Consider the following 22560-nt stretch of genomic DNA (forward strand, 5'->3'; position numbering starts at 1 on the left):
AGAGGGGTAAAGATCAGGGAGAGGTTCAAAAGAAGGTATGCCAGAGTAAGAATAATGGTTGTGCGTCATAAAAGTAATTGACAAACTTTTTTTTTTTTTTTTTTGAGCGTTTTGGTGATGGATAAAGAGTAAGGAAGGGGTAAGGAGTGTCAGCAAAGACCATTTGTGATGGAGCAGAGAGACAATCGTAGGTGTCAGGGGAGAATCAATAGAGAAAAGAATCGTAAAAGGGTTATGGAATAGGTAAAGAGGAAATCGATAAAGTATCTCTGTTGGGGGGAATAGCAAAGGGGTACATGGTTAAAGAGGGCTCTCTGGAGAGAGAGTTAGTCGTGGGTGGGAGACTGGTGAGATACCAGGCAGCAGAGATGGGGTAACTAGATCGCGAGGGAGGTTAGGATAGCAGGTGGGCAAATCGTGTGAGAGGTATGGAGAATTCTCTCGAGTCTCTTGAAATCACGGAGCCAGAGCGAGAGTCGTCAGAGGTAAGGAGCAGAGAGAGAATAGTGGGAGAGAGATCGAGAGTGGAAAGATAGGGTCTGGGGATGAAGAAGGTATACTTACCTGGTATGGTTGACCCCTAGATGCCGCTGCCTGAGATGGGGGTGGGAAATGGCGTCGGAGAACAGAGAGATAAAGAGTCGTTACAGCGAAAGAGAGAGAGAGAGAGAGAATGAGATGAAATATAGATAAGTATATACATGTCAAATAGATAGCATGCCCTCCATATTTATCGCACCATAGAGATCCAAAGAAAAAGTTTGGAAGAAAAGCTAATTTTTTTTTTTTTAACAGTCTGAGGAATGGAAACCAAACTTTCCTTTTGGGTTCTCCCCAAAAACAACCATCTTTATAATAAGGGAGAGAACATTCTAGAATTGGTACAAGGACTAAAATGCCCTTTAAACCCATATTACAACAATAAGACATTGGCAAAAAAGAGAATATCAATTAAAATATATACACCTTTGCACCTTGCAGAAAGGTTCTTGAGCAACTAGTAATACTAGCAAAGTTTGAAATAAGTGTACACTTTATAAAGCATGAGATGAGATTAGAAAATTTTCACAACCATGAGAAGATGATTAATCTTTCTTATAGTTTTCGTAATTAATTTATTTTATGAGATTAATTTAAGTGAGTGAGAAATAAATAATTTTATCTTCGATAAAATAAATAAATAAAAGAAAAAAACAAAACAGAGAAGAAATTAGGATAAAGTATACAGTCAGATAGTGGTCATAATGACCGACATCTAAAGGTTAGTAGCAGCAGTTTTCTAAATCTGAGCTCTTTAGTAAAGCAAATTCATGATCACTCACACTTCTAGTACCTGGGGAAATTTGGTACGCACTGGAGTAGTGCCAGTAATGTTAGGCTTTTGAAATAAAAAAGAAGGCAAGTTGATTAGAAGAGAAAGATAAGGGACGACCTTTGTGAAGCAAATAAATGTATAGATAGTGGCCAACTATATTCTTGAGTTACAGTAAGAATACAAAAAAAAAGCCAAGGAATGCTGCAATGCACATATAGTAGAAAAGAAACCTAGGTCACAATTATCACTGGAATTCATCATTATGGTCATCATGTCATGTTGCAAAAATAGGTTATATGGATTATTAAAACTATAAAACATGGATTGCCCTTTTTTCCCCACTGAATGTAGTTTTTATTTTTATTTTATTTTTTTTTGGGTTAAGATTTCAATCTACAGTAGGTGGGAGAGTGACGAGTCAAATTTTTCCATTTCTCTAATAAGGTCGGTGCCAATGAGATTAATAGGAATGGACAATTTCCCTGATAGCTATCCTATATGGTCACTAGAAGAAGTCAATTTCCATCCAGATGTCCAAATTTCTATGGTAGTGCCCGGTAACAAAGAGGTATCTAAAAGTTGGATGGTGGAGATAAAAGATGAGCTGTGTTGCTTTTAGGACAAAGGAGACCCAATATCTTTTCAACTTGTGAGGTATTTTTTTGGTATAGCTGTTTACACATCTCCCAGAATCTGACACAAAAGTTTTTTCCACCTCTAAATACTGAGGAGAATAAACGTAGACACATTATTCCTTATCAATGGCATCCACCAACATGAATGGCTGAGACAAGCATGTTTAGAGAGAACAAAATCATGAAATAACCTAGAGGGGGGATGAATAGGTTATGCTAGTGGAAATTAAAATCTTTTCAAATGAATCGGATTCCCAAATGTGATTATGAATTCAAATAATGCGAAATGAAATATCACAATCACACTGCACCAAGATTTATAGTGGTTCGACTCAACCTAAGTCTAGTCCACTCCCTACAAGATCCTCTTGTAAGGTATTCCACTAGTTCTCCCTTTCAGTATAGTAGGTAGAGAAGAAAACCTTTTACACAATCTCCTTTACAGGTGGAGAGACACCTTTACAATCTCCTTTACAGGTAGAGAAACACCTTTACAATCTCCTTTACAGGTAGAGAAGCACCTTAACAATCTTATTAGGACAAGAGAATCCTACACTAGCCTAAGTACAGTCTAGACAAGTGTAAAAGAGAAAAGTGGAATAGAGTTTTGAGTTACCTCCTGCAATACGTGCAATGAATATGAAATGACAAAATTAAATAGCACCTTTTGGTAGTCTCCCGTTGGATACTGAATAATGATGAAGACTTCCACACAACTTGAGTTCTTAAAAAATGTGTTTGACCTCAATAGCTAAACTCAATATTATAAAATTGTTTCTCATTGAATAGCACTTTGATTTTAATTGCTAATGTTCACTTAATTGTTAATTAATAAGGCCATCAGTAAGGTAATTATATGGGTGAAGATTGGGCTTAATTTGGGTAATAGAATCTCCAAATTTGGAAGGAGTATAACTGAAACAGGCAGAAAATGCCGCATCCAGTAGTTACCGGATCAGATGACCGTTGGACAAAATATAGCCACTAGCTCAGAAAACTAGCCGTTGGGTCTTTCTGAGGTTATCCGATAGTTACCGGATGGCCTCTGTTTGTCATTCTCTGACATGTGTTTTTCATTCAATAGCAATCCGGTTAACCGGAGTGATTTATGGATCACATCCGGTAGTTACCGGTTCAATCTGGTAAGTACCAGATGGCCTCTATTAGCCATCTCTGATGAGTTTTCAGGTCACAAAGCCCAATCGGTAAGTACCGGATGGCTTCTGATTTGAGTATTAACTGCCTAACAGTCATTCTAATGGACATATCCTTTCCAATGGATTCCTCCTAGGGTTAAAAAAGCATTTACTTAAGATATTATTCATAAATAAGCAAATACCCCCTATTTGAATCCAATAAAAATAGTTTAAAAATCAAATTCCAAAAGGATAAAAAATCAACCACCCAGTCCAAGAAGAAAAACTGGATTTTGGTTATAGGGGCGATTTTCAACTTTTAAATGCTGGAGTTTTTCTCAATTATGAAAATTTTATAAATTCTATCATGTTAAAACATTGCTAAAAACCAAAAGTCCGATAAATAATTTTTTGTTTTGATATCCATAAAATTATTTTCATTCAGGCAATTTTAACAACATTCGCACACTTAAAAAATAATTTTGACCGGAACATAACTTTGTCATTACAACTCAGATTTAGATAATCTTAGACTTGTTGGAAAGTTGGTTTTATATTATAACTGATATAAAAAGTCTCATGTAAAAATAATATCATTTGACCAGTCAAACTTATTATAAAACCAGAGCATTTCTCTAAATTTTGATTTTTACAACTTAATATGACTTGATGTTAATTTTTTATGATTTAATATGGCTAAATGTTGATTTTTAATGATTTGATGTTGCTTAATTTTGATTTTTTATGATACAAGGTATATATAGCTTACTAAATCATGTTAGAAAATAGGGAAAATAAAAAATAACAATTGGTCGCCTTGTTCGCCTCAAGGCGTGCGCCTTCTCGCCTAAACACTTAGCCAACCCCTCCACCGCCTTGGTTCGCCTTGGTTCGCCTTGGCGCCGTGACAACTATGGTCTTCATGTCTTCAGCTTTCTTCTTCAAGTCTTTAAACACTCGTTTGTATCCAAGTCTTCCTCTTCTTCTTGTTTTCATGACTTGAGTTGCACTATGCTTCTATGCTCTTGTATGGCTTCATGCTTTTTGTCTTATGGTCAAATGCTATACATTTTTATCCTTCACATCACACTTGGCAAACAACTATTAGAACATTCACTTGTTTGCTATCATCAAAACCAATGTAGAGTGAGGACAGAGATTTCCCTAACAAATCCGCCAACAGATTTTGTAGCCTCTTCTCTAGCATCCTTGTTGGAAACTATTTGGAGCCCCCATCAATTCCCTGATGAGCTTCAAGCAAGGTTTAAAGTATCGGTCCGTATCGGCTGATATTTATGGCCCTTACTGATACGATACGGACCGATACGATATATTGAATTTTTAAAACCCTTTTATATCGATACGTATCCTACGATACATACCGATACGCACCGATACCCCACCAATACGTACCAATACTCCATGGAAAATTCAAAATCGATGTGAAATGTACGTTTCGGTACGTATCGATATGTATCGGTGTATATCGGTCGATACACACCGATACGTACCGATATGGTCATAAAATGGCCAAAATGGGTAATTGAAAAACAAATTTTTGATGTGGTTTTGTTCCAAAGTTGCTACCAACCATTTTTCTCTCTAACTAAAGTAGAAATCAAGGTTGGGAACAAGGATTTTACATTTATGGGACAACTACAAACCTTGGATTCTTAGTGCGATACTCTCAATTTACTGTTTATGCATAATACATGTTATATATAGCTTTTTTTTAATTATTTTTTATGCAAAAATGTATAAAAAAGTGTTTCCTATCCATTTAAGTGCGTATCTTTAGCGTATCTTAGTGTATCTCCGATACGATACGATACCCTCCGATACGTACCTTAATTTTGGCCGACCGATACGACGACCGATACCGATACTTTAATCCTTGGGCCTTCAAGTTCTTGTTCAAAGGGATACTGATTTAGTTAGTTACTTTCGGATGTAATTCCATTTTATTTTCTGATTATCTTTCTTTTGGGTTGGCAGGGTATGCCCTGCCTTGTCCAGGAGCCTCTTCCCCTTCTTTTTAAGAGTTCTTAGGGGCTACCTTCTTGTGTAATTTTTTTATTTTTTCTTTGCTAATACATCACTTATCCAGAAAAAAAAAAGGGGGGGCTGAGACTGAATCTGAAAGGATCGATGTCACCCAAAGTAACGAGGGTGGAATTGGTTGGGTAATAGGGAATAATGAGGTTTATTGTGTAATGGCAGCAGGTTGACCTCAACTTTATCGCCGAAGAAAATCAAAAGCAATGGAAGCTCAGGCTATCTAGAAAGGACTCCAAGCAAACTAATAAAGATATCAAGATCACACATTTGGAGATGGATGCACAAAAATTACCAAATCAATTCAAGATGAAGAGTTTACTCAGTATCCCTCAGATACCTGGCTTTCAATCAGTACGAAGAATGCTCACCAGGGGCAAAATATTCGCTCAGAGGTAGCAGCAACGAAAGCAGTAATGCCCCTTATATAAATGAGTATGCTAGCACATGCAGCAACCAAAGTACGCAACAATGGTTGCAGATCAGCTAGTTTGCATACTTTTTGCAAGCAACTGTTATGTCTTTTTCTCTTCTTTGTTTTAACAAAATGCATTAACCAAGGGAGAGAATATACAAAAGAAAAGAGGGGGAGAGCAATCACAAGCCAAAACCAACTCAAAAAATAGGGGGGGACTAAGGGGGATAAAACCCATCAATTTTTTTTTGGGCGGGGAGAAGATAAGATCGACAGAGAGAGACCCTAGGCAAAAACAACAAGCCTGTTCCTTGGGGAGTTTCGAACAGATCTATGCCAGATCAATCCAATCCTCCACTAACCTCCATCTCATCTCCCCCCACCCCAAATGTAAAGCCTCAACCTTACCCACCTTGCCTTTGCGGACGACCCCATGATCCTCTCAAAGGCTGACTGTAATGCCCCAAATTTTAGAACCTTAGATTATATATATATATATATATATATATCTTTTATGTTATTTTCTAAGCTTACTTAAATATTTAAAGTTAGGCTTTATGACTTAAAGAGTTAGCCTAGTGGTTAGTACCTATACTATCTAGAAGTCCTAAGTTCAAATCTTATTAGCTGTAAGTAAAAGGGTTTTATTCAATTGAATTATTTTTCATTTACTTTTAAGATTCTTTTCTTTTAATTGTGATGGACCCCACCCCATTTAGACATAACCGTGGGAGTGGCGAGATGAGAGAACCACGGAGTATAGGAGAGAGAAAAATAGGCGTTGGATGAGGAAAAGAGAGAGCATTGGAAGAGGAAAAGAGAGACATTGGAAGAGGAAAAGAGAGAGGCATTGGAAGAGGAAAAGAGAGACGTGAGAGAGGAGAGATAGAGATAAGACGAAAAGAGAGAACCAAAGAATCGTGAGGAATAAAATAAAGAAAGAGGAAAGAAAGAGGAAAGATAGCAGAATCGGAAAAAAGAAAGGAGGTAATGCAGAAGTAGGTTACAAGAAGCTAACCCCCACAATTTATAAACCCCAAACAATACAAATAGGACCAAGAAACAAAGAAATAAGACCATCAAATAAACCCCCAAAGATACAATACCCATACAGGAGCAAAACCAGCCCAAAATCCAACCTGATAGGAGAAAGAAAGACCTACTATAGAGCTGGAGAGAGAGAGATGCAGCCAGATCTGTAGGGCTCCAATTGAGCTGCAAATTTGGTAGATTGTAGAGCCCAGGGAGAGTGCAAAAACCCCAAAATATAGAGACCTTCTGACGGCTGGTTTGAAAGTTGTGTTTTCTTGATTTTCAGACCTAAGAGAGGATGAGAAAGATTTTGCAGGAACAACAGCTTATCTACTTCAAAGTACCTTCAAGAGAGGATCGATTGATCTTCTTAGAGTGTAGAACCAATCCCCCAAAGGATCTGCAGGTCAGATCTCAAACTTGGGTAGCAATGGAGGTCGATTGGCTTCAAGAACAGGAACTCTTTGGCTAATCGATTGTGACTCTTGTAGTTTTGGACAGATTTGGTTCTTCTTAAAAGGCTGATGACAATAATAGTAAACAAAGAAAAGAATTGAATGCTGAAACAAAGAAGAACAGGGGAAAGGTGGGAGAGGAAGTGGCTATTTCAGCCTGGGCTTCTCACCCACAACTATCCCAGCTGCTCTAAGCAATAAACTGCAAATTATTTTTACTCAAATCTAAAATTATGAGTACATAGGCTCCTCTATTTAAAGAGGGCAGAATAGCAATGCTATCATAATTAGGAGCTAGTTTTCAAATAGGACTAGACACTCCTAGCAGGACTTGGACTCAAAATAGGCCTAGGACTATAACTCCAACATGGAGTAGGACTAGAACTCCGATATGGACTAGGTAATTAACTAGTCATTCACTAATAGGGAAACCTAAACTGACTAAAATTGAAATAACAGAGGAAATAGACTCAAAACAGGAGTCTAACTAAACTAATGAATTAAATCCCGTTTTTCTACTTTCTACCCATATTTTAGGCCCATTAAAGTGGCCCATTACAAAGAAAACCAATGGGATCAAAGGCCCAACACATTCATAACCCAACCCAAAGATTATTTGCAATAAAATAAGCCAATTAAGTGACTTATCTGCATCAATTCTCCCTCTCTTAGAAAAATTCATCCTCGAATTTTGTAGTGTGTGAGGGTTATTATATTATAGTGCACGTCCCTCTTCAAGCCGTAGAAAAATTCAGGTGGCTCTTTGATAATAAAGATGTAGTCTGGAATATGAGGAGCTCTATCTTCAAGATACTTTAATAAGATGATGAACTCCACATGCTCAATCTCAAGGTCTTCAGATGTATCCATGGGGTCGTCCACATGTATGCCTTCCACCGTGTTTTTGGCCTCCACAATTTCAATCTCAAGCTCCTTAGGATCTTCCTCTTGACTGTTCATAGTAATCACAGTTGTTGTAGTGTCAAGTTCCTCAGTCCCAACCTCATTGTCCATTGTGGCAACCTTGTTGCTTTCGAATTCTTCCACATGAATCTTGTTGATGGAAACATCAATGACTAGCTCTTCCTTGACAATAGGAATTGCTGGAATTTCTTCAACACTGACCTCAACTTCTGACTCTGGTTTATTGCTCGGAGGTGTCTTCTCTTGTTGCTCTTTTGCAATAAAGGCAGATGATTCCTTCATGCACTTGTCAATTATGGGTGGCTGTTGGAAATCTGATGGAAGGAAGTACATTCTTCGTTCCTGCTTAGATAGGTACATGCCCGCCAACTCATATTGCATCTCGTCCCATATTCTAGGTTTACGTCCCTGAGCTTGAAGTTGCCTTTCCCAGACTCTCCATTGTATACGAACACAATAACTCATTTGGGAGCAAACGTGTTAAAGCCGTTGCGTCTCTGTCAAGTTGTAGTTGTCAAAGTACACATCTAATTCATACATCCATTCAAGGAATTCCCCACGAAAATAATATAGCTTAGCATCAGATGGGGCAGCAGTAGCTTGAGTATTGGAGTGAGCATCAATAGACTCTCTTAGTTCTACCAGCCGTTGATTATGACCATCAAACCTTGCAGTCAAGGCCTAGAGGGATTTCCACACATCTTTCAGAGTGATTTAGTTAGAGCTTTCTTCAACCATAGCTCTAATACCACTTAATGCAGAAGTAGGTTACAAGAAGCTAACCCCCACAATTTATAAACCCCAAACAATACAAATAGGACCAGGAAACAAAGAAGTAAGACCATCAAATAAACTCCCAAGGATACAATACCCATACAAGAGCAAATCCAGCCCAAATTCCAACTCGATACGAGAGAAAGACCTGTTATAGAGCTGGAGAGAGAGAGAGAGGTGCGGCCAGGTCTATAGGGCTCCAATTGAGCTGCAAATTTGGTCGATTGTAGGGCCCAGTGAGGGTACAAAAACCCCGAAATATAAAGAGCTTCTGACAGCTGGTTTGAGAGTTATGCTCTTTCTTAATTTTCAGACGTAGGAGAGAGAATGAGAAGGATTTTGCAGGAACAGTAGCTTATCTACTTCAGAGTACCTTCAAGAGAGGATCGATTGATCTTCTTAGAGTGTAAAACCAGTCCCCCAAAGGATCTACAGGTCAGATCTCAAACTTAGGCAGCAATGGAGGTCGACTGACTTCAAGAACAAGAACTCTTTGGCTGATCGATTGTGACTCTTGTAATTCTGGATAGATTTGGTTCTTCTTGAAAGTTGATGACAATAAATAGTAAACAAAGAAAATAATTGAAAGCTGAAACAAAGAAAAAACAAGGGAAAAGTGGGAGAGGAAGTAGCTATCTCGGCCTGGGCTTCTCACCCACAGCTATCACAGCAGCTCTAAGCAATAAACTGCAAATTATCTTTATTCAAATCTGAAATTATGAGTACATAGGCTCCTCTACTTAAAGAGGGCAGAACAGCAATCCTATCATATAACTAGGAGCTAGTTTCCATATAGGACTAGACACTCCTAGTAGGACTTTGACTCATAATAGGCCTAGGACTAGAACTCCAACATGGAGTAGGTAACTACCTAATCATTCACTAATAGGGAAACCTAAACTGACTCAAACTGAAATAACAAAGGAAATAGACTCAAAACAGGACTCTAACTAAACTAATGAATTAAATCCCGTTTTCCTACTTTCTACCCATATTTTAGGCCCATTAAAGTGGCTCATTACAAAGAAAACCCATGGGATCAAAAGCCCAACATATATATAACCCAACCCAAGACTTATTTGCAATAAGATAAGCCCATTAAGTGACTTATCTACATCACTTTGTCTCTCTCCCCTCGTATTCTCTTTTCTATTCATTAATCTACTTGGTATGGTTGCTCTATTATGACCAAGTGGTCACGGGTTTGAGTCCAGCGGGGGTAATTAAGGCGGTGTACATTATGTCCCTCCCCAGACCCTTCAGTGACGGGAGCCTCGTGTATTCGGTATGCCCCCACTCATTAATATACTCCTATTCTCCATGGCTTTAGTGAGCAAGAGGATGTGGGTCATATCTGTCAAAAGGGGTGAAGAGGAGCTACTTTGTAAGGGTAGCAGGCATGTTGTTTATAATAACTCATTCACCTACATCACTAAGGATGGTGATCAAGAAGCCTCAGTGATCACTTATTAGAGAGCCAGTGAGTTAGGGGACCCAACTATAGGCAGTCTCGTAGTTGGAGGAGAGAGAGAGATGAGAATTGATTTGGATCCTTCAATGAGTTTTCCTTCCATCACCATTTTGTTGGTCCTTCTCAGAGGGGATTTCTCTGACAATAAGGTCGATGAGGGTGCAATGATCATCTGAATTGGAAGCAAAGCGATGGTGGCTGGTTAAAGCTTAAGCAGTGAAGCTTTAACAAGCCAAATAAACATCATTTGCATTGTCAACATAGTTTTTAAGGCGCTGGTAAGGCGACGCTTTAGCAGTGCCTTGGCGCTAATGCGGTCTAGAGATGATAAGGCAGTGCTCTGCCTTATGTGAAGTGGCGCGTTATGGGTTTTTTTTTTTTTAAACACATTTTAAAATTACTTGATGAAGATTCCAAATATATATTTTTTATTGGTAGGTGTATGGTTTTGTTAACACTTGAGATGTATGGGATCAGCTTTACTCCATCAAAAATAACCAAAACAAACAAAACAAAAACACGATTCACAAACAGGGTTTGGATTTTGTCAAGGGTTTTAAGAAAGGGCTTTGAGAAGGAATCAAGGAACAAGGAAGAACCATTGATCCAGGCCACCATTTTGCTCCGGCAACAGTGAGCTTCATTCTTCTTTGACGAGAGTAGAAATATAGTGGATGACCTTAGGAGTTAGGCACTCATTTTGGCATCATAGAGGGAAGTATAATAAATACTTGTATTTTTTATTTCTTTTCTTTATATTTATAATTTTGTTTCATAATTATGTATTTATATTATATGTTAATATGTTATGATGATTAATGATTGATGATTGATGAAGATGAACTTAGTTTATTCACTTTGTTGATTTGTTTTCATTGGTATGAATATGAACCTTTAATATTTATTTAACATATGAGTAATATGATTCAACTAGGATTTGAGCCAAATAGATTGGTTTTATCAAAAAATTACACAGGAACGCTTTAGTCGATAAAGTGACGCTTTATGCCCGCCTTATCGTTAAGACGCTCTGAAAGACCCTCAAACGCCTCCGTCGCCTTACCGCCTTAAAAACTATGATTGTCAACCTTTCTCTTTCGATGCTCCTAGCATTATAGTTGGGGGCATAGTTTTCTCAAGGTGACGCCTAGGCGACAAGGCAGCTTAGCTTGATTATCGCCTTGAATTTTGACCACCCTCCATCGCTTGGTCGCCTTCTCGCCTTTTTTTCTTTTTTGGATTAATAATTAATTAATTACCAAGAGGAGAAGAATATATATGGGAGAATGAGGGGGGCCCGAAGATCACCCGAGGACGAGCCTAAGCAAAAATGGAAAAACAAAGGGCCAACAACCCAAAAGGGGACAGAACTAGCCAATTACAGCCCGAATAGCAAAAACAAGGGAACAAAAACTAAATAGTGCGGGGGAGGGGGAGACAAAATGGAGGGAGAAGGCCCCAGGAGATAACAATGAGTATGTTCCTTGGGGAATCCCTAACAGGTCTAGGACGAAGAGAAGCAAGCTAGAAGCGAATATCAAAATAGATAGCTTTCCAAATCTTGTCATAAGTACAAGAGTTGGGGAAGTCCATCTTTGAAGATTCCCCATCCAGATAAGATTGATTGTCACACAGAAAGCAAGTCTTCCAGCAGTGTCACAAATAGAGGAACCAGTGAAGGTCATATCTATCCAAATCCATTCTCTACTAAGGGGGAGGGGTCTCCTTTTGGAAGGCCAACAGCTAGTTAGGATTTTTTTTCCAAACGGTGGAGGAAAAGAGGCAATGGAGGAAGAAGTGATCAGCATCCTCTATTGCATTCCAACAGAGGCAGCAAGAAGATGGCATCTGTATGTGTCGATAGATATGGGAAGGACTACGTGGGAAGGTAGTTGGACATGGCACACCAAGCTGTAAAGCTATAGCGAGGGATGTGACCTTTAAACCAGATGATTTTGTGCCATGGAATGGTGGGAATAGAAGATCAGTCAAGGCTCTAAGCGGAGGCGGAGCTAAGCTTCCCGATAGGGCTGGAGAGCCAGGAGTCAAAGTCCTCTCTTCCACGATGGCTAGAGAGCCAAATGATGGAGATAGAGATTTCTCTCAAGGCAATGGGCGAGCATGGAGGATACTGCGCCAGACCCAAAAGGCGTCAGTGGTAGGGGAGACAATCCAGATAGAGTCGTTCTTAAGGAGGTGAGAATGAACCTAGGAGACCCAAATACCACTATGATTGGAAACAATTTTCCAAATCAGCTTGAGAATACCTGCAGAGTTGACATCCTTAATTCTTCTAAGCCCAAGGCCTCCTTCCGATTTAGGAAGGAAAATAAAAGCCCAACTGAGAGGGTGAAGAAATTTGGAGTCCATCCCTTTCTAGAAGGAGCAGTGAAGGGATTTGAAAAGATTGATATGAAGACCCAAAAGTTATTCAAAAAGGTGAAGGGAGCACATGATGGAAGAGATGGAGAGAGGGTCGGCTTTGGAGATCATAAGATCATCAACAAAAGCTAAGTGGGTGAGGAGGGTTTTGAATTTAGGAATAGGAGAGATAAGGTCAGGTCAGTAGAGGATTTGATGGATCTAGATAAGACTTCGAGGGCCAGTGAGAAGAGAAAGGGGGAGAGAGGACAACCTTGGCAGATGCCAACAGAGGAAGGAAATATCCAGATAAGCTCCCATTGGCAAGGACAGCAAATCAAACAGAGGAGATACATAGATGGATCCAGTGAACAAAGACAGGGGGAATGACATTTTGAGTATGACTCTGAAGATGAAATCCCATTTGATAGAGTTGAAAGCTTAGTGAATGTCAATTTTAAGGAGAGCAACAGAGGAGTGGGATTTCCGATCAAATCCACAAACAATTTTGTGGCAGAGAGCAATGAAGGCAGATTAGTTGGGATTGACTAAGGAGTCAATCACGGTCTAGATTCTGTTGGCAATGATTTTAGCAACAAATTTGTAGAGAAGGTTACATAAGGAGAAGGGTCTGAATTTCGACATGGAAAAGGCCTCACGGATTTTGAGAATGAGACAGAAGAAGGTATGATTAATTCCTTTGATTTGATTAAGGTTGAGGAAGAAGCTGCGGACAGCCTTAATGAGATCGGACTTGATGACCCCCCAATAGGAAGAGAAGAACCTCATGCTGAATCCATCAGGCCCAAGAGCTTTGTTGGCTCTATGGGAGAGGACGGCAGCAATGATCACATCATCAGAGGGGATGGATAGGAGAGAGGTGTTAAGGTGAGGGGAGATGAATTTATTGAGGAGGTCACTTGGGAAAGGATAATGAGAGGATGGGTTGGTGGGGTGGAACAGATCATTGAAATGAGAAACAGCTTCAACTTTGATGTCCTCAGGAATGGTAAGGGTGGAGCCATCATGGAGGGAGGTAAGCAGCTGAATGGAGTTGGCATTGATTCTGGCTTTCAAGGAGTGGTGGAAGAACACAGAATTAGACTCGCATGACTCAAGCCACTTGATTCTTGATTTTTTCTTAAGGAAACTTTCTTCTTAATAAAGGAGGAAAACTCAACAGAAACAGATTTTTCTTCTTCAGCGAGGGCTCTATTTAGGACATCCGATTGGAGCATGGATTGAATGGAACTGAGCTTTGTCCTTACATGTGGTGACCCTAGAAGTGATGTTGCCAAAGGAGGAGTTCCAATCCTTCAGGGCATCTTTAACATTTTTGAGCTACCTAGCGAAAGCATTGAAGGGGGGGAGAAAGCATTCACTGGGATGGACCACGCTTGATTGAAAATGGAAAGGAAATCACTATGGGAGGTCCACAAGTAAAAAAAATTTAAACGACTTGGGCCAAATGAGATCTAGGGGCCAACGTGGAAGGAGATGGGGCTATGGTTTGATATGCCGGGAGATCAAAAGTGTTATGGAAAGAGGGGAAGCTAGTGAGCCAGGCTTCATTGACAAGGGCCCAGTCAAGTTTGTATGCAACTCTGTAAGGCCCACATCTGCTGTTGTGCCAATTAACTTGAGGTCAGTCCATCTCAAATCATTTACACCAATGTCATCAATACAATCGTTGAAAGACTTAACTGAAGAGAGGTCAATGGGGTCTCCCCCCACCTTTTCGTGACTGAAACGGACAACAATAAAGTCTCCTGCTATACCCCAGGGAAGGTTACCCACAAAGTGGGCGATAGAGCGGAGATCAGACCATAGGTAGTCTCATGGGAGCACGATTAAGGGCATAGATAGCGGTGAAGTAGTAGTTTGCCCCAGAAGGGTCGGAGATAGACAGATGGATGAATTGAGAGGAGATGAGGTTGATAGACAGCTTGAGAGGATTCCAAAGGATCCAAATGCGGCCGATGGGGGAGTGGAGGTAATTAGAAGAGAATGACCAAGAGGGAGCCATGGACTTAACATTACGGGAGGCATTAGCTTCAAGGACCTTGGTTTTTAGCAGGCAACAAAGATCGCAATGGGAGAAGATGAGGAAACGAATGGTGGTTTGTTTAGCCGGGGAGTTCAAGCCCCGATCATTCCAAATGGTCCAAAGAGTCATGGGGGGAAAGGTTAAGTAAAAAGCTCAAGAGAGCAGTGGGAGAGACGGCACTCGACAACAGATTCGCTCTTAGGGCTGTGGCTGTATTCTTTGAGATGAGATGGATTGGGAGCAATATTCTTCATAGTGGTGGTAGTGCGAGTGCTTCGGTGAGCTTTGCTTGTGTTTTTGGGGACAAATGATATAAAGCTCTTAGCAGTCAAGGTCTTCAACTTGGTAGAAGGAGAGACAATCACAGGACCAGGAGCAGTATCTGAATGGGAAGGGTTGCAAGATGGGCCTGCAAGGATCAGAGACTGGCAAGGTCTTCTTATGTAGCAGTGATGATGACTTCAGCATGGAGGGGCTGCACAGGATGACGTAAGAGTTTCTTCAAGGCTGACAGTGGTGGATTCCTTTGAGAGGAAGCATGCCAACAACTGGAGTGTGATCAACAGAAGATCTATTAATGGAGACGACAACAATGAGGTGATGAACTAGTAGGGCAGCAGAACCTATGGTTTGCTACACAGGAAGGGCCTGTGTGGACAAGAGCGAATCGTCAAAGGCAGTGTAATCAACAGAAGATGTATCAGTGGAGACGATAGCAGCAAGGAGATGAACCAACAGGGCAATAGAACCTATGCTATGTTGCACAAGATGGGCCTGGTGCAGACCAGAGATCGACAGGGGACAAAGGCTACTCCAAATCTGTTGCCAAGGGGCACCTGTGGTGAAAGGAACAACGTCAGTCGCGAGGATAGATGAGGTGAGGGAAGATTGATGGGCCAATAATCTCGTAGTGGTGTCAAGTAGAAGACGAGAAAAAATCAAGTAGTGGGTTGGAACATGGATGGAGGGATGGGAGTAGCCAGTGGATGGGTAGTGGGTAGGTGGGTTGTGGAGCCAGAAGGGTTAATGGGAAGACGGGTAGTGGTGATAGTGGATAGGGATGAGTGAGGTTGGTTCACGGTTGAGGTGGTTCGAATGGTTCGAGGTGGGTTTGAGATGGTCTGGTTGAGGTTGGAGCGTAAATGGAGGGCTACGGAGTTGGAAATAGAGGTGATGGTGGGGCCCTCAAAAGGGGGTAGGTAAGGGAAGGATGGGAGAAGAGGGGGTGAATATTAAGGGACGTGGATAGAAGTATCAGCGGGGTGAAGTCAGTGACATGATGAGGTGAGCCAGTGGGGCGACGACAGCATGATCCAGGGGGAGAACAGGTGGAAGCGGCCTGGCAAGGAGGAATATCGACTGCAACAGTAACTGAGGGGTCATGCAAAGCCAGAGATCTTTCAGAGGATCGGGGAGACAGAGAAGTTGAGTCCTCGTTAGAGCCTGAGAAAGCCGACAGGAGGCAGAACATGTTTTGTCCAGCGGTCTCAAGGAGATAGTCCGAAGGTCCAATTGAGGCAGCATGACTAGAGGGAGATGTGTCAGCCGGAGATTTTGGGAAAGCCATGCGGCTGCGGTTCCGACGATGGCTGTTGTGGGATTTCTTTCTATCTCTTCCAGAGATTTGAGATGGGGATCTTGCCCTAGATGGAGTTCTTGAGGGAATAGCAGGGGCTTCGATGTTTGAAGGGTCAGCAAAGAGAAGATCAACAGGAGCTTTGGAAGAGCATAAACTTGATTGATGTCCAAAAAGCTTGTAGTGAGTGCATTGGGGTGGTAGCCATTTATAATGGACTACTTTGTTGAATAAGTGTCCATCATCAAATATGGTGACCTAGATGGGAGGAACGATATCTTTAGTAATCTCTATGCATATTCTAGCAAACATGATCTTGTCCATCATCTTTGTTTTGTGATTTGAATATAGGGGCTTCCCAATTAATGATCCCACAATGCTCAGACCTTTGGCACATCAAAAGTAAAGAGGTAAATTTGGGAGGGCAACCCAAATAGGTATGGAATGAGGTCAAACTTGCTGAGGGTGGAGTATTTGTCCCATTGCCAAAGGAATATAAGTTTCCTTCCCACTTGCCAAGGTCCTCCTTCAAGTGCGGTGGTATTGTCTGACTCCTCTGAGAAGTTGAAGATGAAAATTTCATTGTCCAATAGAATGGTGGGCATCATACCGTGGATCCTCTATTGTTTGAAAAGAGAGGTTCATACAATGCTATATGGCGACCAGCTTCCAAGGAAGTGCCCTATTACGCGATTCTTCCATCTGAGTAGTTCTGGCTCAAGCAGCCCAGAAGGATAGAGTCCCACGAGTTTGTCATCGATGATAGTGGGAGGAACGAAGTGCAGGGAGTGTCCTACGTTGCAGGGATGAGAGGGAGAGGAGGAAGAGACGACATAGGTCCAGGTTTTAGGAGTAGAGGATGGGGCAGATGAACTAAGGTCAAGGGAGAAGGACGAGGTGTTGACGGAGGGAATGGAAGAGGCTAGTTAGGTTAGGGAAGGGTTTAGGAGAGGGAGAGGGAGAAGACATGGTCCGATGGTGGTGGCCGTCGGAAGGTGGCCAGACAAAGGAAGGTCAGGTCATAGGAAGGTGGGGACAAAGGGCCTAACTTTTCCTATTGCTCTGTGCTTCTCTTTAGTAATGGCTAGCAATGGTGGAAAATCTCTCTTCCCGAAGGGATAGATCATTTCCACAATTGCCATCGATCTACGGCCCACAATCAGGGAAATTACTCCAATTGGATGCCAGTTATCAAGCCTGAAGGAATCATTCACCCAATAAGAGACTTAATGGCAATCAAGGCTTGGGGTCTAGCAAGGAGGATCTTACGCCATACCTAAGAGGAGTTAGGTTTGACACTGCAAGTCTAGAGGCAGTCTTTGCATAGGAGGGAAGAGTAGACCCACGACACCCAGATGCTCGGATGCTTGGAAACTACCCTCTAAGATAGCTTGAGGATGGTAGCGGAGTTGCCATCCTTGATTTGCCGAACACCAAGACCTCCTTCCCTCTTTGGAAGGTAGGTGAAGGACCAGCGGATGGGGTGGAGAAATTTGGCAAATCGGTACCTTTCCACAAGGAGCAGAATAGGGATTTAATGGATTTGGGGATGGATTTGGGAAGCTGAAAAACTCCAGACTAGTTAATATAAGAGGATTGGAGCACTGATAGGATGAGAACTAGACGACCCGCATACGACAACAGCTTACCTTTCCAAAGTTGGAGCCTTTTGCTAATTTGGTTGAGCATATGGGCGCAGTGATGGGTAGTAAGCTTGGAGGAGATGAGGGGAAGACCAAGATATTTAACAGGAAGAGTCCCAATGGAGAATCTAGTTAGCTCAAGGAGGCAAGCTTTGGAGGAATCCAAGACACTGGCTAGAAAAATAGGGGATTTGAGCAGGTTAATGTGAAGGCCAGAGAGGGACTCAAAGAGGTGGAGAGATGACATAATGGTAGAAATAGAGCCCTTGTCAGCTTTGGAGAAGATTATAAGATCATCAGCAAAAGCTAAGTGGGTAACATTGGAAGCTTTGCACTTAGGGATGGGAGAGATGAGAAGATTGTCAGTATGGGATTGGATTGATCTGGAGAGGACTACAAAAGAAAGGTAAAAAAGGAAGGGGGAGAGGGGACATCCATGAAAAATGCCAACCGAAGAGGGAAAGAATCCAGCAGGGGAGCCATTCACGAGAACAAAGAATTTGGGGAGGAGATGCAGGCATGGATCCAATTGACAAAGGATGGGGGAAAGGACATAGAAAGGACTCTAGAGATGAAATCTCATCTAATAGAGTCAAACGCCTTGTGATATCTTGTCAAAACCACGGACAATCTCATGACAGAGAACGATGTTATCCGAGATGCTGCGAATGAAGGTTGATTGGGTCGCATTAATAAGAGAATCAAAGACAACCTGGATGCGGTTGGCAAGGATTTTGGCAATGAACTTGTACAAGAAAGTCGACTAAAGAGGAGGCGTCGTCTTTCTCAGGGATGAGGCAGAGAAAGGTGTGGTTGATGAGACTAACTTGGATTAAGGATTAAAGTATCGGTATCGGTCACCGTATCGGTCAACCAAAATTAAGATACGTTTCAAAGGGTATCGTATCATATCGGAGATACGCTAAAGATACGCACATAAATGGATATGAAACACCTTTTTAAACACTTTTGCATAAAAAATTTATTAAAAAAAGTTATTGATAACATGTATTATGCATAAACACTAAATTAAGGGTATCGCACTAAGAATTCAAGGTTTGTAGTTGTCCCATAAATGTAAAATCTTTGTTCACAACCTTGATTTCCACTTTAGTTAGAAATATGGCTGGCAGCAACTTTGGAACAAAAACACCTCAAAAAATCGTGTTTTCTGAAAAAATACCCATCTTGGCCATTATATGACCGTAGCGCACTGTATCGGTACATACTGATATTCACCGATATGTATCGATACTCACCGATACGTACTGATACTCATCGATACGTACCGATTGATACATACCAATACTCACCGATACGTACTAATACTCATCGATACGTACCCATCGATACATACAAATACTCACCAATACGTACCGATACATACCGAAACATATATTTCACCTTGATTTTATATTTTTCATAGAGTATCAATACGTATCGATAGTGTATTGGTGCATATCGGTATGTATCGTAGGATATATATACCGATACGAAAGAATTTTAAAAATTTCATGTATCATATCGATGTGTATCGTATCTGTCGGCTAAATTTAAGATACGTATCGGAGGGTATCGTATCGGTATCGGAGATACTTTAAACCATGACTTGGAAAGGATTGAAGAAGAAGCTCCTAATGGCTTTGGTGAGATCATCACTAATGATGTCCCAACAAGTGGTGAAAAACCCCATACTAAAGTTGTTAGGGCCAGGAGCTTTGTTGGCTTGTGGGAATGGATAGCCGCATGGATTTCCTAATCAGAGGGAATGGATTGAAGGGGGATAAGTTGGTTGGTAATGAATTTGTTGAGAGGGAGAGGAAAGGGGGGAGCAAAAGAGGAAGAAAGGGGACAGAAGATACCTTTGAAGTAAGACGCGCACTCCTCTTTAATATCGGCAGGGATCTGAAGGTGGATCAGATGTTGTCTACCACAAGGGGAACGAGTTGGAGTTGGTTCTGACTTTGATAGATTTATGAAAGTAGGAAGAGTTTGAGTCCCCAAGGTCAAGCCATTTGATGTGAGACTTCTGCTTGAGGAAGCTTTCTTCTTGAGACAGGAGAGAAGCCAGCTCAAGGGAGGTCTCCTTCTCTTTATGGGCCAGAGAAGAGCTAAGGAGATCAGATTGCAACATTGCTCATTTGAATGAAGAGATTTCCTTCATTTGTTTTTAATATCATAGATAATTGATTCTTGAATAAAGGACAAAAGGAATTTTGGTTCCTATAAAAATTCCATATCTCTATCAGTCTAAACAGGCATACCCAGTGCACAAGGCTCCCACCACTGCGGGGTCTGGGGAGGGTCAATGTATGCAGCCATACTCCCACTTCTTGGAGAGGATGTTTCGTGACTTGAACCCGCAACCTCTAGGTCACAATGAGCAACCTTACCATTGCGACGAGGTCCTTATCTCTATCTGTCCGATAAACCAATTGCTAAGCGTTGGTTTTTTTGTTTTAATCTTTCAATTTCTGGTTTGTTATTTATCATTCTTCTTTAGTTTGCTATTTTGAATAAGATTTGCATCTCCATGCAAGTCCTTGAAATTCAAATACCCATCCTACTGCCGTTTAATCAATTTAATTCTAGTTTTGAATCTGTTCTCAAGTCCAGAATCTTTCTTGACTTTGGGTAGATATTATTAATTGAAAATGAAATACCAACCAGAGTCTTATAATTCTTCAAGAATCAACATAGTTTTTGTCCTGCTTGCATAATTCTTTCAATTCTTATCAAGTTCTTTTTATTTTTGGTGCATACTGTTTTGTGTGTGTGTGTGTGTGTGTGTGTGTGTGTTAATTGCTCTATATATTCAAGAACTGACTTCTCTTCCAGAAAATCAATCCCTACCAATCAACCTTTTTGTTTTGGAGAAACATTGGCACTCTCAACCAATCCTTATAGCTCCCTATAAATGCTATTTCAAGTTCAGTTTAATTTCAGGGTTTTTTATTATTCTTACCAACTGTACATTTAAATTTCTGTGTCTTCAAATCTATTACTATTGTCCTTAATCTTTTATCTAAAACACTATTCTTTGTACTGTATTAATTAATTAATAACACAGAAACACTACATTTCACAATTACTTCATTCATAATCCCTATAAACCATATTGATAGCATTGTAATGTCATTGTAAGGGTTTTTTATATGCCAACTCACTATTAAGTTTCAAAAGTATCCCCTGAGTGTTTGACGAGGCCAACCTGAATCATAATATGAGAGAAATGAATGAGGCATCTGATCTCCCCCCCTCCCCCACACCCACACCCAAAATTCCTGTGTACTAAAGGAAATGGAAAAGTGGAATCTTTAGGAAGATATTTATAATAAAGGGTGTAATGCAACCTACAAAGTGGGTAAACAAATCCCACCTGCACCCCACCCCCAAAAAAAAAAGGCACCAACAAAGCAAAAATATATATTAAAAAAAAAAAAAAAAAAAAAAAAAAAAAGGCTGGTAGGTAAGACTAGAAGGGTGAAGCTGTAGCAACAACAATCCACTGTCAAAAATCAATTCTATAAGTAATCCCTAGGAAAATATGAGGGAAATGGAACAATAAAGAACGAAATAGAACAACTTAAACAAAGCCTATGGAACAATTAGTAATCCACTATAAGTTCAAGCATGTAACCTCTTACATGACAAAGAAATTTAAAAAATATGATAAAAGATTGTTATGATATGAAAATACAGAATACAGATAAACATTATACCTTACAAACTTGTCTCCGTGGCCACCCAGAAATTTCCGTCTGTAACCACACGAACATTTTGTACAACCTATCACAGAAAAACTAGGCCGTACATAGATCATCAATCATAGATCATCAATCCATAGAAGAGTTGATTTAAGAACAATTCAAACTGCAAGTTGAACCATTTAATCTCATCGAGAAAATACTCCTGCACTGCAAAGTAAAACTTGTCAGACTAATATCTTAAGAACCATCATCAAGCAACTGTAGTAGTTAAATACTTCAACTCAATGACAAGTCCCTAACAGTCAACCTTGTGCATTAAGTGAGTTCCTATTACTAACTAATAAAGTGGAATCATGCAAAATACTCCACAAACTCAATCTAAATGGGAAGCAATATTTCCTGCTTAACAGTCCTGGATTTCGATTGTTCTCAAACACCAAGAAACCAAATTCAAGATACAGATCAAGAGAAACCAAACACGTTAGCCCCACTAGGTCAAAAGTTACAAATCCAAATCGGAGCAGGTAATACAAAAATGAGGATTGAGAGAAAGAATATAGGGTTGAGTTGCAATTAAATCTTTACCACTTGGAATTGCTAGGATTTCGCTAAATAAGTTCTTCTTGCATGGAGGAAGAGGCAAGTCAGATCGACGATTAGACACAAGCCCGCCGGTTGAAAATAAACGAAGGAAATTAGATTGAATTAATTACTTATTAAATGATATATTTAAGAGAGAGAGAGAGAGAGAGGAAGGAAAGAGACGAGGGAGCGTAAATAGAATATACCCTAGGTTCAATGTTAAACGCTTGGATCCCGCTCAGAAACCGCAGGTTTGGAATCCTGTCCCATGGTTTGCAAAGGATTCTGATCAGAGGATCGGCAGAAAGAGATCATCTTGGTTGATGCTCTGTTTGACGCTCGACAGCTGCGTGAATACATTATAACGAACAATGGCATTATTCCATTCTATATTATCAGAAAAAAAGCATTACTTCATTCTATTAAAAA

At 40.5% G+C, this 22560-nt stretch overlaps 1 protein-coding gene across 11 annotated transcripts in view; it reads right to left on the bottom strand.

The window, feature by feature from the left end:
- Positions 1-22295, bottom strand: part of LOC122069771 (1-acyl-sn-glycerol-3-phosphate acyltransferase BAT2, chloroplastic-like) — a 37152-nt gene extending 14857 nt beyond the window's left edge. For 4 of the 11 annotated variants that reach the window (XM_042633851.1, XM_042633848.1, XM_042633854.1 and 1 more), the window contains exons 1-2: positions 22135-22295; positions 21567-21756 (exon numbers count right to left, since the gene is read on the bottom strand). The gene's annotated coding sequence lies outside the window, so the exon portion shown is untranslated. Of the gene's footprint in view, positions 1-21561; positions 21757-21856; positions 22097-22134 lie in introns of those variants that run through there. The other 7 variants (XM_042633853.1, XM_042633849.1, XM_042633852.1 and 4 more) reach the window with 4 other exon arrangements.
- Between the last annotated feature and the right edge of the window lie 265 nt (positions 22296-22560).

The sequence above is a fragment of the Macadamia integrifolia genome, unplaced genomic scaffold, assembly GCF_013358625.1.
Source record: "Macadamia integrifolia cultivar HAES 741 unplaced genomic scaffold, SCU_Mint_v3 scaffold706, whole genome shotgun sequence".
In the NCBI taxonomy this organism is placed as follows: domain Eukaryota; kingdom Viridiplantae; phylum Streptophyta; class Magnoliopsida; order Proteales; family Proteaceae; genus Macadamia; species Macadamia integrifolia.